Genomic DNA, 14,092 nt, shown 5'->3' with positions numbered 1-14,092 from the left:
TCCAGTGATTTTTCAAACTTCTTGAATCTTTCATTTTACCACATGATGTAAAAGTTTCTGGATTTCCACCAGAATGAAAACAAAAAGCTCACTTTTCCCAAGAAGGATATTTAGAGTATACTATTGTATTGATCATTATGGTAAGTTTGAAGAACTTCAAAATTATAATAGAATTTTGGGGAATAAGATTTATTGTGCCCATCTTTTCACCACGAAAAATGGAAATTAGAAGGAGTATCTAACATCCAAAGTTACTGTCCCATTTCAAAAGTTCTCATCTGAAGATAGCAAATCCACTTAGGACCAATTCTCTGTCATTTCCTAGACAACACGAGTAGGTCCACGTGGCTGCAGACCACGAGCTGAACACCGGCCAGTGTGTGTCCCCCAGCCAGAAAGGGTTTGTGCGATGCTTGTGCCATGCTGAACTAGGCTTTGATATTCTGGAATCACTGGAATGAGAACTAGGCAAATGGCCTTGGGAAGAATATCTACAAGCTCCACTGGGCCGGCACCAGGCTGCTTATTCAACTCAATGCCTGGAATGTGTTGAAGGGACTGTGCGTGTGTGCGTGTGTGTGTGTGTGTGTGTGTGTGTGTGTGGTGCGGGTGGTAGTGGTGCTCAAGTTTGTCATAAATGGAAATCCTAGGTTAAAACATCCATGAGCACATGCGCGCACACACACACACACATTCCTGGCCATCCCTGACTCTTCTAGAATCAGATCTTTGTGGGACAAGGTATTTGATATTCTTTACCAACCAAGGTAAAAGATTTTTCAAAGGTTTGAAGGAAACAGAAAAACAATTTGATAACCTCCATACTGTATATTAACTTTTCGTCAAACCTGACCCCTAACTGACATACCTTCCAAATAATGGCTGAATTGGAGTGTGCACGCAGCATACACCCAGCCTCTTTGCAATGAATCAAGCCTCAGTCTACCAGTGGTGATAGTGCAACTATTGGGTTAATAATTCTCAAATGGAAGTCTGTCGTCCTTTGCTGGGCTGCTAATTAAAATCACCTGGAGAGACTTTCTACGCTCTACATGTCCAGCCTCCTCTTAATCAGAGAAAGGAATTGTACGGCTCGTGTTTAATAAGCTATAGTACTGTACCCTACAAAATTCTCATCTTTGTATGTACTGCCTTATTTTTACCATTATGAATCAAAAGGAAGAAATTTGTTTGGATAACCAGTTTCAGAAGAGCCCATTGAAATTTCCAAGGAATCTTAGTAACATTTAATAACTTGTTGAGAAGTGGGTTTGCTTTCTTTTCTTTCTTTCTTTTTTTTCTGTTGTTGTTGTTGTTGTAAGCTTCCTTGTAACACAAACAGGTCTCAGAGATCAAATTGTTGGCCATTTGCTGACTTTGAAGGCAACTCTTAGCTTTGTCCATCTTTTATGCTGTTGTCTTAAGAGACTTCTCCTTGGCACCTGCCTTTTATAAGCCTTGAACGTTTGCCTTTGGGGAACTCTACCCTTTTGTGCTTCCATAAAAAAGTCTAAGAAGTCTAGAAAGTTTGATTCAATGTGACTTCATTCAAAGGCAACTGAAATTAGCCCTAAATTTTAAGAATAAAACATTTTCTTGTTTCAGGATACCTTCTTCCCTCTGGCCTTTTTGTCAATATCTCTACCTACTTGACCTGCTTTATTTTGTCACATGTCATTTCTCACCTGACATATTATATTTTTGTTCATTTGCTTATTATATATCCCTCCCACTAGAATGTAATCTCCATGAAGACAAGGACTGTGTTTTGCTCTTGGTCTATAAAAATGGTGAGTGGCATATACTCAGTGTGTCATAAATATTTGTTGAATACTTGAACTTTCAGCAAATGCAAAGATAAATGTAAGAATTTATTTTTCTTCCTTCAGAGAAAAGCAACAAATATCAGCTCTATTGGCAAGTCTCTTGCTAGAGTATTAATTTTGCCTTTTAAATAATTTTGAGAATTTTTAAATACTATGTGGCTATATAGAAATAAGCCTGATTTTCTAGCAAACTAACCAAACTTCTACACCCAAATAACCATTGTCCTTTATGGTGGTACTCTTGAGAGAAGATATATCTATTCAAATAAAGCTCAGAATATGTGGATAATTCTCTCTGAAATTGGGGAATTCTCACCTGAATGGCTATTTGTCAGCTATGCAACCAGATTGACCCATTGCTTTAAAAAACAAAAAAACCAAAACCTTATCCTTTAAATTTTGAGTAGGCAGTACACTTGCATGAATGTATTATTTAGATTCAAATATTTAGGAGTATTTCAGATATCTTTCTTTTATTGATTTCTGACTCAATCCCAGAGTGGTCAGAGAACATAATTTGTATCATTTGAATTCTTTTAAATTTAGTTAGATTTGTTTTATGGCCTAGAATATAATCTATTTTAATAAATATTCTGCTTGCACTTAAAAAATGTGTATTCTTCTGTCTTCGGGGGCACAGTTAAGTTACCTGGAAACAGTTTGAATATTTGGGGGACCTGGCATTTAAGCTCTGTTAGACAGGGTCAGAGAAGCATTTATTTTAGGGCTAGTTTTTCTCCAGTACTAAGGAAATAGACTTCTGAGTACTTTACCTGACATTCTTTGAATTATGAGGGTCTCCACTTTGGACAATAAGAACAGAAACTATTCTTTGTCTGGTATGAGTTCCAATTAATGTTTCCTTTAGTCTTTTTAAATGAGTCTCTCTCCAGCTTTAGTTTCCTCATATGCATGAGATAATCACTACCCAGGTGAAGACTAAAGAACCCTCTGTAGATGTCCAGCCTACTTGCTATTTGTCTGTCTCTGTGTCTCTGTCTCTCTCCGCTTCAGAACACAGAAACAGCTATAACCCAAGTCTGACTGATTAGGCTGTGACTGTTCCCTCCTGTGTACCCATGTCCTAGTTCCCTGGAAATGTCTTCCTAAACTTTCAAATCCACAAGTTAGCATTTCCTGTTCTTGCTTTTAAATTGATGTCAGTGGATTCTTTCAAAATAGTACTATATCCATCTTGCTTGTAAGATATTTGATTCTTCCAAGAAAAATGTACATCCTCCCCCCTTTTCCTGAGTTCTGGACAACTTTTCTTGGGAGGGATTCGGAAAAACATAAATTTTCCAAGAAATGCTGGTATGGAATTCCAGCACTATTTTACAATCTCCCTTGCAGTTAAACTTGGCCATGTGACTAAGTATATGGGTGGAAGGAAATTGTGAAACTTTATTTTGGAAGAGGAAGCCACTTACTCTGGCCTTCCTTTGTCCTCTTTCTTGGGGTTATGAGGATGATAAGCCAGCCTAGATAATGCTGCTGATATTACAAATATCCAAGCTACAAGGTGGACAGAACCTGAGTCCCTGGCAAGCCTTATGAAACAGTTTCCCTGCAATCCTGGAATGTTTATTTCTGAAAAGTTTTACAAAAAGGAAAATCTTACTTTATTTAATCTACTATGGTTTAGATTCTCTTTGAGGTAACAGCTTAGACCATAACTAATAAAAAGGTATATTAAGTTCATTTATATCTACCACCATGACAGCTGAATTTGATCTTAGATCTGTCATACTATTTTATGCTTTTTATTTTTTACAATTAAAGAAATTTAACTTGCAGTTTGTTTGTTTTGCTTAATGTATGTGGATATATTTTTTCAGGAAGATTTGTATTTTTCTTTTCCACGGATTACTTTTATAACAATTTTCCCTCTTTCTTTTTCCTTTCACAATTTTTTTTGGTATCATTTTTATTTTGTCAGAATATTTACATTCTGTTTTCTACTAGTTAAATATATTAAATGTTTGCTTCCTGTCCAACTGTTGTAGTTTTCCTGGCTATACTTTGGTTGGCTATAGTTCATCTCAAATAATATCCTCAAAAAAGACTCATGGGAAATCTATTCATTGAGTTCTTGCCTCTTTAAAGTTGTTTGTCTGCATCCTTGGTATTTTCTGGCTGTGAGATCATAGAATCACATTTTCTTTCCTTGAGCATCTGTCAATGTTATTAATCTGTTTCCTCCTGCGTAGAATACTGATGTGAAGGACTCAGCCCACTTTTGCCCCAAAATTCTATTATAATTTAGACCTACTTCCTCAAAGATTGTAACAGAGCATGCTGATTTATAAAGTGATAATGAGAAATGATAGGGAGATCATATTTTGGTTTGGGACATACCTGCCGTTGGCTTTTATCTTTAAGAATTACATAAGGATAGAGCACTGCCTCAGAAAGAATGAGAAATACGGATAATAAGAAGGTAGTCTATGCCTTCATGTAATTCATGTGTACATATCTTTAAAGATAAAAGAAGGAAATATTTATAACATCTTTACACTAACCAAGGGTATAATTTAAAACTCTCACACCTTTATTGTTCAAGTGAGTCTATTTATTGTTAGAGCAATGACCCAGGAGGGAGGTCACATGGACAGAGATTAAACCATTTGCTGTGTTTCTTTAGTTTACATAGTGGGGAATTGATGGACCTCATATATCACTTCAAGTTGCCTGCAAACTGTTTGAGGTAAACCAACTGAAATGGTTTTACGTTTGCAATATTTGACATTGGCATACTTACAATTACCCGTGGATAATTTAGAGTGTTTCTAACTAACGACAATTGCTATTCAGTAAGACTGAGATGGCCAAAGACAGTCATTTTATCATGTGTGACAGACATTTCAACTACTCCTTGTAAAAATTTTATATTTTTAAACTGGATTTCAAGTTTTGTCATTGCCAATTAAAATATTTTTTTGTTTTCTGAGAGCGTTGCCATATACGATCCTTTACTGTTCCTTTGCTTACTTATTTATTCAGCAAGCACTTATTGAGTGCCTACTATATGTCAGTAGTGAACTAAAACCAGACAAAGTCTTGGTTCTCCTGGAGTTTATATTCTTGTGTGGGAGATAGAAAGACAGACAGACAACCAATCAACCAACCAGCCAGATGTCAGATTCTTACTAGGAACCAGCCTGGATAGGGACAGAGCTATGGGAGAGGGGGTATTGCCTTAGATACAGTGATGAGAGAAGGTTTCTTTGAGGGAATGAACAGAATCCTAAATGGGAAGAGCTGGGAAAATGTTTCTGGAAGAGAGAAGCCTAAGCGCAAATGCCCACAAGTGGGAACACGCCTGGGTATCCTGGGAATAACCAGGAGGCTACACAAGCTAAGGAAGCAGATGCAGGTGGAGAGTTGGTGGGAGAAGATGATGGGGGCTGTATAGGAGCTTGTAGGCCATGACGAGCACCGTGGGCTTTACTCTATGGAAGCAATAGATTTATATCTACGGGAGGACACTGAGTAGAACAGCGCCATGACATAATTTGCATTTTAAAGGAATCCCTGATTGCCATGTGGGGAATCAATTTTAGCGAGCATCAGTGGTAGCCTAGAGACCAGTTGGGAGGCTATTGAAATAAGCTGGGATAAAGGTGAGGATGGTTGGCCCAAGATGGTAGAGATAAAAGGAGATGAGCACTGCTTAGATATAGGTCCTATTTTGAAGTTTAGAGCCAATAGGATATGCTGTTAGATTGAATGTAGTTATATGGGAGAAAGAGGACACTCCAGGACACTTCCAGTGTTCAGCCTAAGCGCACGGCTGAAAGATGGAGCCATTTACCAAGAAGGGGAACATGGGAGAGAGTGCTGGGTGAGAGGGCTTAAATCAGCCCAGTTACGACATATGAAAATAAGACCCCCCTGGATACCAAGGTGCAGAAGTTCAGTAGGCAGTCTGATCTACAAACTAGGAATTCAACGGAGAGTTCAACACTGGAGATGATAATCCAGGAATGTCTCATCTACACGCTGCCTGAAGCTGTAGGACTAGACAGGGTCACGTGAAATGTGACTTTAGATGACAAAGAAAAGAAGTATGAGGACTGAGCCCTGGAATATGCCAGCTTTTAGACGAAGGGAAGAGGAGGAGACTCCACGCAAAGGACTGAGAGGAGAAGGAAAAGCAGGAGGAGGATGGAGCGGAAGCAAAGTGAGGAAGAGGTTTAAAGAAGGCAGGAGCAGGTTTTAAAAGTAGTGAGCACAACTGCACCGCGGTTAGGAAAGGTGCTATTGTTAGAGGAAGCTGCGTGAAGGGTGCACAGGAACTCTCTGAACTATTTTTGCAACTTCTGAGTGAGTCTACAAGTATTTGAAAGTAGACATTTTCAAAAAAAATTGGTTAAAGGCAGTTTCAAGAAGCGCGGACAAATGCTGCTGAGGAGTCAGTTAAGAAGAGGACTTGGAGTTGAGTATTTAAGTCAGCGTCAAGGAGCTCGTTGACGGCTAAGAGCAGTTGCACGGAGTGGTGAGGACAAAGGTTTGATGTGAGAGTTTTCAAGAGAGGATGAGAAATGAGGATGTCAAGACCGGGAGTAGAGGCAATTCTTTGAGGAGTTTTACTATGAGGGAGAGCAGAGAACTACTGCAGTGGGCAGAGGTGTAAGTGAGGCCAGAAGAGCATCTTAAAACACAGTTAAAAGCTGAACTTCCTGCTGCTTAAATCCTTATATTTCACTACCCTACCCACTCTTTCTTTCTTTTTGTTTTCTTCATCTTCTTCTTTTTTTTCTTTTTACTTTTTTTGGCAGGGGGCACTCTTTCTGGCTCTGATGTTTTAAATCACCTAGTTCTGATCATTTTGCATCATCTCTGGCCACTCATGAGTTTGCTTTTTTTTCTTTTTTAAATTATGCTTGTCCTTTAAACTTAGTTCCTTTGGTTTCACTCTGCCATCTGTCACTTTGTAGAAGTCTGCATCATTCAGAGTGTCCGTCAGGTTCTATCTTCCACAGACTGTTTTCTGCCTAACAAAGTGTATACTTAATTTTTGTAACAATCTCAGAACTCCAGAAACACGATAACGTCTGTGTAGACTTGAGATCCAGGGTTGTGTGTGTGTATGTGTGTGTGTGTTTAGCCATTAATCAACAGAATTCATCTAGGAAATTTTGCAGAAGGGATGTGGCCCTGGGTGTGTCACGGACACAAAAAGAAGGGAGTATGTGCAGGGCTGTGTGCATCTCGTGACTTTGGAAGCCTGAGCACTCCAGCTAGCTGTGGTTATGGCCCTAGCTTAATAGGCTGACTCATTTCTGTGGCTGCTTTATAATTTTGTATCTCAAAGGACCACAGACTCTAATACCTCTTGTTGCCTCCTTGAACGTCTCCTGCCAACACTTGTAACTGTAGTCAAATAGGCAGGGCAGGGTGGAGCTTTCTAACTGACAGTGCACACAGCGTTTGCCTAAGTGCAAGCAGAAAAATGCAGAGACATCCCCTCTCCCGGTTGCTTGTCAGAAAAATTCTATAGCAACAAAAGGCAAACACCGAGTTTCACGAAGCACATTAAACAGGGAAAACAGGCCTCTCATCCAATGGTTTAATTACACTATAGGGCATGCATTGTGGCAAACCATGCTTAGAATTTCAAACCACTCCACGTGTTTCTCAATAAAAAGGGAAGCTCACCCCAAACTCCACAAAGCTTCTCATACCCTACAAAACCAATGGTGTCACAGGAGAGGGTTCTGTTTGTTTGGTTTTTAAGTTTTCAAACCATCCCCATTAACAAGAATTGACTAAAATGTGAGAGATTCTTTTATGCTTTTTTCCTATCTTAGAGTCAGTCTGCCTGTCCTGCCTGCATGCCTTGCCACCCCCTCTTTTTTATTTGGGGTTTTTTGGGGGAGGAGTTTTAGGTGCATGTTTCTGAGTCAGTCACTTCACCAGTTCAAGACTCGCTACCATTATCAGTCCAATCAAGGCCTCTGCAAATCGCTATTTATTTCTTTATTTCCCACTCCACATGCAACCACTCTTAAGTATTTACATGTTTTGGGATGTGCATACAGACTTTGAGTATTGTGTGTAGGCATGTGTTTTTAATTTGCATAAGTGGTTTTATTCTATCAATTGCATTCTTTAAATTTTTAAATTGAAGTATAGTTGATTTACAATGTTATATTAGTTTCAGATGTACAACATAGTGAGTCAGTATTTTTATAGATTATACTCCATTTAGAGTTATTATAAAATATTGGCTCTATTCCCTGTGCTGTACAAAATACCCTTGTAGCTCATTTATTTTATGCATAGTAGCTTGTACCTCTTAATCCCCTGCCAGTATCTTGCCCCTACCCCCTTCCCTCTCTCCACTGGTAACCACTAACGGTAAATTACTTTTAAAATTCATCATTACGTTTTTCAGATCTTTTTACACACATATGAAAATATATGCATATATATTCATCTAGGAAAGTGTATTGCTTCTAGCGACTTCATGGTATTGCTACAGTATGCATCATCATATTTGATTCCTCCATTCCCTTAGTAATGAACACTTAGTTTGCCCCAACCCTAACGTAGAGATCATTTTCACATATGCTAACTTTCGGCATTTACCCGGAAGTGGAATGCCTGGGTCATGTGGTAAAAGTACACGTGACTTCACAAAGTACTGCCGTGTTGTTCTTCAGAATAGCATTGCTAATTCCTACACCCGCCAGAAGTGCACGAGGGCTCTCACTGCCCTGCATCCTAATGAACACTTGATATTACCTGACTTTGTGATTTTTTGCACATCTGGCAGATGCAAGTTATTGTCTCTTTTGCATTTATCTCATTACTGTTTCCATTGAAAAACTCTTTGTATATGTACCAGTCACTCAGTTTTCCTTTCTGTGAACTGTCAATTCTTCCCCCTTCCTCCCTTTCCAGTTAGACTTCCTATATTTTCTTATTGATTTGTAGGGTTTATGTGTGTATTCTAGTGATGAATGCCTTGTTGGTTTTGGATAAGGTGATTATATGCCAGATTTATGCCCATTGTCCTAGCTTAATAAGTAATAGGACCTTCTTTTGCTCTCAAATGTGCCCTTAAGTTTAGATGTTACAAATATCTTCTCCCAGTCTGTGACTCTTCTCTTGATGCCATCATTGGTGTTTTAATTGCCTTATGCTTTGTGCTTTTGAGGTCTTTTAAAGAAATCTGTTTTTTAAATCCAGTTTTTCTGTTATTGAACATTTAGTGTTTTCGGGCCGTTTGCTATTTCAGACAATGCTGTATTGAACGTCCTTTGACACCTCTTTGTCCATATGTGTGAGATATTTTCTAAGGTATGTATCTATGTGACTGAGACTGCTATGCACTAAACAATTCCTGTCTTTTTTCCCTCTGTACACACTGTGGCTGGAATACATTCCATGGTTTCTGTTACCATTGTTAGCTGGATACCATTTGACTGGCTTTTGGCCAGTAAAATGTGGGTAGAAATGATATATAATGTTTCCATTACTGGCTCATGAAAACTTCCCACAGAGGATCCTCCAGTGTTCCTTTCTCCTCCTGCTTTCTGGTTAGATACGGAGGATGCAATGGAGAACTCAAATCTGGGTGATGGTGGTGCTGCTGGATGGAAGCACTTTGGGACCTGGAATCACTAGATGTAAGGCCATCACTGAACACTAGATTGGGATTTATGCAAGCACGGGAAACATTCTGTTCAACTATTAATGGATACTCTTTTTGCACTACTGTATTAGTTTGCCAGGGCTGCTATAACAAAATACCGCCGGCTGGGTGGCTTAAACAACAGAAATCAATTTTCCCACAGGTTTGGAGGCTCAAAGTCCAAGATAAGGTTGGCACAAGTTGGATTTTTCCTGAGACCTTTCTCCTTGGCTTGCAGATGGCTGCCTTCTCTCTGTATCCTATATGGTCTTTTCTCTGTATGCACATCCCAAGTGTCTCTCGGTTTGTGTGTACAAATGTCCTCTTCTTATAAGGACATTAATCAGATTGGATTAAGGCCCAGATTGGATACAGGCTCATTTAACTAAATTACTTCTTTAAAGAACCTATCTCCAAATAAAGGTACATTCTGAGGTACTGGTGATTAGGGCTTCAACATACAAATTTTAAGGGGGACACAATTCTGCACCTAACAAGCAGTTAGCAATATTTACCTTGACCAATATTGCCAAGCAGTGGAATTGCTAGATCCTAGGAACTTTATAAGATATTGCAAAATTGCTCTCCAAAATACTCATATTAACTTACACTCTGACCTTTTTTTTAAATATTCTTTTTCATTAAAGGTTATTATAAGATATTGAATATAGTTCCCTGTGCTATACAGAAGAAATTTGTTTTTTATCTATTTTTATATATAATAGTTAACATTTGCTCAAACTCCCAAATTTATCCCATCCCACCCTCTTCCCCCCAGTAACCATAAGATTGTTTGCTGTGTCTGTGAGTCTGTTTCTGTTTTATAAATGAGTTCATTTGTGTCTCTTTTTTTTTAGATTCCACATAAGAGTGATATCATATGATATTTTTCTTTCTCTTTCTGGCTTACTTCACTTAGAATAATGATCTCCAGGTCCATCCATGTTGCTGCAGATGGCATTATTTTACTATTTTTTATGGCTGAGTAGTATTCCATTGTATAAATATACCACAACTTTCTTATCCAGTCATCTGTTGGACACTTAGGTTGCATCCATGTCTTGGCTATTTACATAGTGCTGCTGTGAACATTGGGGTATACACATCTTTTCAAATTAGTACACTCTTACCCTTTGTGCAGAATAATTTTTATCTTTACATTTTTGCCTTCATTTGGCTTTGTCAGACTTTTCCATTTCCTCCAATCTAATGAGTAAGAAATGGATATATCTTTTCCCATCCCTTTACTTTCTACTTTGATGTATCATTTTTTTTACTATATATTAGTCAAAATTGTATTGATTTTCCTTTGTTTATTCGAGATCCTTTGTCTTTTAATTAGCAACGTTTAAGCCATTCCTATCTATTATAATCTTAGGTTTAATAGGACTTACTTATGCTATCTTACTTCATGTTTTTATTACTTACACTTCTGTTTTTTGTTCTTCTCTTTCTTTTATTTTCCTCTTTTTGCCCTCCCTCCAGTCATTTCCCCAACCACCATTTTGGAAATGTTTAGATTTTTCTTCCAGTTATGATGTTCATTATTTGTCTTATGTTTTTTGTATGTGTGTGTGTGCACACATGTTGTTACTTGCATAAAGAGACATGAGTTGTTTACTCAGACATTTTCCATATCATGTAGCTTCCTCTTGCATTTTTTCTTGTTCTTGCCTAGTTCTCTTTTTCTTGAAATATATCCTCCACATGTGTTTTCAGACTGCTTTTGTATGATATACATCTTTGGATCTCATAACTATAGTAAAATTTTAATTTTGCTCTTGTAAGTAAATAATAATTTATCTGCCTATAATATTCTAGTTTCATAGTTCTTTTCCTTTAATACTGAAAATATCTTTCCACTGTCTTCTTGTAACCAGGGATGCTACTGAGAAGTTTATGTTAATCTGATTCTTGTTTCTTGGGTAGGTGATATCCTTTATTCTCTGAAGGCTTTTAGAATTCTTTTTCTTTGATGTTCTTAAATGTTACTATTTACATCTCTAGGTGTGGCTTTTTCTTTGTCCATACTTGTTATTCTATGAGACTTTGCAATCTCAGATATTATATTTTTCTTTAAACTTAGTAAATTCTGGGCCATTATTTCTTAAAATATTTTGATCATTTTGTTCTTTTTCTTTTCCCTTGGGATTTCAATTTTATGAATGTTGATACTTCAACTTCTTTTCTCCATATTTTCTTATTTTTTTCTCATTCTTTCTCATATCTCTTTATTCTTCCTGATGCCCGGTATGTTCTTTATTTGATCTCCCAAATTCCTAACTCATACTTCACTACCAACCAACTGAATATCTACTCCATTAAGGACATTTAAAAATCAATATATTTTCATATTCTGTATCTATAACTGGATCTTCTTTATAACTACTTTTTCCTTACTCATATTTTCAGTAGTTTTTTTGAACTAATTTTATATTGGCTTTAAAATGTGTATTTTTGCTGCATCATGACAAAAAAAAGAAATAAAATAGTATACAGATTAGAAGTAGAATTCCCCTTATATATAAAAGACATGATAATCTATACAGAAGATTCTAAATAATCCACTAAAAAGGATACTAGAACTAATAAATGAGTTTTTCAAGATTACAAGACAGAAAATCAATATACAAATATATATATATTTCTATATACTAGCAATGAATAATCGGCAAGTTAAATTTTTAAAATATCATTTACAATTACATCAAAATATTAAAAATACCTAGGGATAAATTTAACAAAAGCATGTACAATGTGAAAATTATAGAACATTGCTACAAAAAATTAAAATACTAAACATAAAAAAGATATATTGTGTTCCTGAATTGGAAATATCAGTACTGTTTCGACTCCTCTCAGATTAATCTATAGAGTCAATGCAATCCCAGATAAAATCCATATCAAACTTATTTGTAGAAATTGAAAATTTGATTCTAAAATTCATATGGAAAAAGTATTTAGAATCACAAAAACAACTTTGAAAAAGAAGAACAATATTGGCAGACTTACACTAGCTGATTTTGTTCTTATTACAAAGCTACAGAAATCAAGGTATTATGGTACTGGTATAAAAAGAGATATAATTCTCAATGGAACAGAGTAGGCTAGAAAGAAATACACATGTGTATGATAAATTAATCTTTGGCAAAGATGCCAAGGAAATTCAGTGTTGAATAATAATCTTTTTAACAAATGGGGCTGGAACAATTAATCATATGCAAAAAAATAAACTCTATCCTTACCTTATACTATATATAAAAATGAATTCGGAATGGATTTGAAATGTAAAACCTGAAAATATAAAAGTTCTGTAAAAAACAAGGGAAAATCTTAGTAACTTTGAAATTGGCAAAGCTTTTTAAAAAATACTACACCAGAAGCAAGAAGTATAAAAATTAAATATATAAATTAGACTTAACTCAAAAAGATTTTAAAGTTTGTCCTTCAAAATGATTGTTACAGAAAGGAAAAAGGCAAGACACTGTTTGCAAAAAAAAAAAAAAAAAGGCAAAATAGATACTGACAAAGAAACTTTGTCTAGAATATACAATTAATTTTTAACAATTTAATAAGAAGACAACCCAGTTTTTTAACTGGGCAAAAGATTTGAACAGATAGTTCATTAAAGAAGATATACAAATAGGAAATAAGCACCTGAAAAGATGCTCAACATCATTGATCATTATGGAAGTACCAATTAAATCACAATGGGATAATAGCAGATATTCACTAGAGTGAATAGAATTTAGAAGGCTGCACATATCCAAGTTCTAGTGAGGATGTAGAACAAGTGAAATTATCATGCACCATTGGTGAAAATGTAAAATGGTACAACCACCCTAAAAAAATTTCACAGTTTCTTAAAAAGTTAAACATATGCCTGCAATATATTCAACCGTTTCCCTCCTGGGTATTACCGACCCAACAGAAATGAAAGCATGACTTGTACATGAATCTTCATAGCAGCTTTGTATATTTGTAATAGCAAAAATTAGGAATCACCCAGAAGTTCATCAGCAGGTGAATGGATAAACAAGTTGTGTCATAGCTATGTAATGTAATACTACCCATCAATAGAAAGAAATGACCTAGTGATATATACAACAGCATGGCTGAATTTAAAATAAGTATATGCAGTGAACACAGATGGGCAGAAAACAGCATAATGCATATTTCCATTTTTATAAAATTCTAGAAAACAAAACCTATAGTGACAGAAGTCAGACCAATGGTTGCTCAGGGACAGAGGGTGGAAAAGGAATGGGGAGGGGAGCAATCAGGAAATTCTTGAGGGTGATGGAAACGTCCTTTGTCTTGATTGTGGTGATGGTCTCATGGGTGTATAAATATGTCAAAACTCATTAAATTGTACACCTTAAATAGCAGTTTATTATACACTAATAATTCAATAATGTTGAAAAGCAAGATAAGACAAATTTAAACAAAATAAAACAACAACTGTTAGGAGGCAAAAGCACTTATAAAAGCCAAGATTCTTTCCCCCTTAGGGCATTTGCTAGTTTAAATTACAAACAGTCTGTCCTAGTCTGTGGTGTATATTTTTATTCTCTTAATAGTGCCTTTCAAACCATAGTTTTTAATTTCAATAAACTCTAATTCA

The sequence above is a fragment of the Vicugna pacos genome, chromosome 8, assembly GCF_048564905.1.
Source record: "Vicugna pacos chromosome 8, VicPac4, whole genome shotgun sequence".
NCBI lineage: Eukaryota > Metazoa > Chordata > Mammalia > Artiodactyla > Camelidae > Vicugna > Vicugna pacos.
This window is presented reverse-complemented; position numbering follows the sequence as displayed.